This window comes from Dufourea novaeangliae, unplaced genomic scaffold (genome assembly GCF_001272555.1).
Source record: "Dufourea novaeangliae isolate 0120121106 unplaced genomic scaffold, ASM127255v1 scaffold177, whole genome shotgun sequence".
Taxonomy (NCBI): Eukaryota; Metazoa; Arthropoda; class Insecta; order Hymenoptera; family Halictidae; genus Dufourea; species Dufourea novaeangliae.
In genome coordinates this window covers 1,229,123-1,233,093 of record NW_015374070.1, presented here as the reverse complement: position 1 = coordinate 1,233,093, position 3,971 = coordinate 1,229,123, and positions in this window count along the sequence as shown.

Below are 3,971 nucleotides of genomic sequence, written 5' to 3'. Positions count from 1 at the left end.
TGCAAATTCAAAGCAGAACATACGATATTGCCTCGAACGAAGTACTCGAGTCAGGTGTCCGAATGTAGGTACATTGTTCCTTCGAAGCGTCGGAGGTGACTCGGAGAACGACGGGGACAGGGATATCACGAGATAGTGTTCTTACGAGAATACCAGAAGATAGGACCGCGTTCGACTACGAGCAGTTCGTGACTGCAAATTATTGTCATCCTAGCAGGTCCCCGGAACCGGCTAACAGTTTTGTAAAAAGCTTTTGTGAGTTTACCAGGGTCGTAACTTCAACTTTGTCGCCGACAGTGTCTCTGCCGTGGGACAGGAGACAAGCAGACCCTGTACATACACACAGGCTAGGTAGAGTGGCTGGTGGGAGTGGTGGGGCGCTCGGGCCAGAGGGTGTGCACGGGAGACGAGAAGATAAAGCAGGGAAGGGCAAAAGAGACGCCCTCGGTAAAATTACAGCCTCGTAACTCCCGGTAAGCGGGAAAGAGCGTATGTGACAGCGGGCGGACGAGTGAACGGGCGAACCGGCGAACAGGCGGACGAACTGCGCATGGTTTCCGGGAGTTTTATAGCCATCAGGGGGGGTGTTCCAGGCCGAACTACCCGGCGTTGCCTTACGGGTCTACACCGTTACACGGTTCCCGCATTCTCGTAAACAACTGGCCAGACGTGCTTATCACGTTCTCGCGATACGTGGCTTTGCCATCCCCACCTCCTCTCTTAATCTCCATTGATTCTTACGCGGCTAATAAAAGCGTTCGCCGAATCGTGATTAGGAAACTTTGACGATTCGAGGGTCACGGAATGAAAGGTAAGCATGACAGAAAATTTGGAAACTAGGTTACGCTACCGGTTACAGTGGAAGCGTTTCATGACGAACTGACTGTCCGACGAATAAGTCGGAACGATTAAATAAATATATTTTTATGAGAGTGGTTGCACGGTATATATTCCGTTCTTTAGATGTCCCATGAATTTGTCGGAACACAGTGTGTGTTAATAGTGTGTGTTCCGATGAACTATCGTTTCAACGAACGATGCGCCGCGACAATGAAAAAAAAACGATCTTTCTAAGTAATAAAAAGTGTCGATGTGATCCATTTTGAATGCTACGATAGACTAACATTTAGTCAGGCGTTGCAGTCGTTACAAGTATGTACGTACGTACTTCTGAAATATTGTATTTCGAATGTATTCGTCAGAATGACAGTACGCCAGAACATGCATCTAAATATTGTAAAGGTTTTACTAAGAAGTAAAAGACCTACTGAAATACAATGACATATATGATGCTAAAAGAAAATATATAAACAAATTCAGGGGAAGATGAGACAATGTTTGTGTAGCGTCGACCGTTGCTACCGTTTGCTATTAGGTAATGCCGCAATTTCGGATGGAATGAAGACAGAAGGAAATAGAATAGAGTGTCTGAGGATCGTTAAACCCGTAAGTTACTTCCGAGGCATCTAAAATAAGGACGCCTTTTTAATATCTGGCCATTACTGGCTAGGTGGTCTTCTCTAACCCTCTTTTAGTTATATTCTCGGCCGGGGCGGTAAATCTGCGGGATGTCAAGGGCGAAAGGTGTGACATATCTTATCGTAAACGTCTCATAACCGCGTTGCGGCTCTAACGATGCGTGACACACGACGACGTAAAGCCGTGGCGCCCCGTCGGAAAGCTCGGCCGGCTCGTAAACCTCGGCTAGCGCACCCTTTTCTTGAACTACCGCCGTATTAGCGTCGATCAGGACCCGTACTAACACGAAATACGTCTTTTCTATTTTCCCTCGTATTTTTCAATCGTTTCGTTTCTCTTTCAAAAATGTTCGCTTATTATATTCCCCGTAGTACATACGTTTTCTTTTAATCCTTAAAAGCACATTCCGATGTAAATACTGCCAAAAAACGGGTTCCTTAAGAATTTTGTAAGACAACTATAACCATCCCAGTCAGTTTTAAGAAAAACTATGGTTCTTTGATTTCAAATTGGTAGATTTTGAGATTTTGTATTCACCAGCTGGGCATTCGATTTTTTTAAATTTCGTAGTATTCTAGTGCACCTGGTCCAAAAAATCGATTTTTTTTGCAGTTTGTTATAGTGTGGGTTGTTGAAAATGTGATCTTAAAATATTATGGTGAAATTCATCAAAGCCTCGAACCTATACAGGAATAAAATACGGTGTCCATACCGCAGGACAAATTTTATACTTAAACGTATTTTTCTCAAAACGATATTTTTCAAACCGATCTCACATTTTTCACAGAAACTACTGGACGGATCGATTTGAATTTTTGCACACATATAGAGTACATTTCAAGCTATCGCTCGACCTAAATACTTTTTAAGTATCTTTAAAATTTGTATCTTTCCGGGACATAAGAACTACAAATTTGTTGGTAAAATCAAACTTTTTCTATTAAAGTTCTGTCATTTTGACAATTTTTCTCACACTATTCGTTCTAATTGAAGCGCTAACCACGTTGATGGACAATAAAACGGAATATTCTTTGATTCTCTCGGTCGACTAGGACGAACGTAATTTTTTAAATTGAATCCTATATTACCGATCACTTAATCTTGATATATTTTCACCTAAAAGGACTGGAACTTTCATACTGGTGTATGTGAAACATTGATTCGTACATTCGTATCCAAATGTAAACATAGGATGTCATGGAAAGCCCCTCAGATCAAAATATCTTGAAATTTAATTATCGGAACGGTACGGTTAGAAGGTCATTGAACTTGTTTTTTTATGCTCTGTAAGAATATAGGAAAGAAATGAAATTCAATTTTTGAAAAATACGAGTGACTGAAATCTTTTCAAAAAATGACTGAAGAAAATTATTCTACCGTTGTATGTGCCTATTCAAATAGTGTAACTTTATACTGAAGAGTTTTTTCATCTAACAAGTAACGAAAATATTCAGGTGATTTCATTTAGGTAATCCACTACTCTGTATGATACTGTTTATTCTTGACTAGAATAGTATTTTCGAACAATAATGAGCTCAGAAATAACTATTATAAACAATCCGTTTGAATACCCAAGCGTAGGGAATTTCCATTATGTGAAGCAGACTGGAAGAACTCCACTACTTTTACGGTGGTACATAAAACGCAATCGTCCAGCGGGTTATGTCCTGATTACGTCTCACACAAACGTCAGTATACGTCACTTAACGCCAATCTTGGTCGGATCGTATCGCGAATTTGTCTACGTTACTCGAACGGTAGTCTTTTCGATGAACTGACAATTACAGAGTGACTATCGATCCGATACTTTCACATGTAATATTGTAAGAAGTGTAAAAAAGTAGGTGCTTGCGTACTTCTTTTAAAAATGATTCGGATTTATTGTTATACAATTCCATGTTTTTCTTAGTGTAAAAATAATTTATAACAAAACACACAATATTACCATTTAAACCGTTTTTGTATCTCTAATAGTTTCCGAGATATTCAACCAAGCATTTTTTACACCCGTTACTCTGAGGTCTTCAAATATTTTGGTACAAGTCCATTCATTTTTGAGAGTGATGTAAGAGATCTTGTGATTGACAATGATAACTCCGTTGATAAAAACAATTTTTTTTTCGTTTATAAAAAATTATTATGAACAAATATTACTTATTAATTTTGTATGTTCTTTAATAAATATGAACATTAAATACATGCTTACCAAGTTTGGTTTTAAAATTCCTATTTTTACACTCAAATAAAACTTCTGAACTCCTAAATCGTCGTTCTGTACCACTGTGCATCGGATAGTGAAAGAGAAACAGCTAGTGCCTGTCCAGTGTGTTACATTACATACTCGCTTGACTGGTGCAAGGAGGAATCCTTCAGTAGTGGGGATAATGCAGGAACATTTAACGTATAGATCCTTCCGAGCACTTATCGAAAATATACTATATGTGTATAGTAAATGAAAATTAATTGTCGATCGTGTTCGATGGAAACAATCT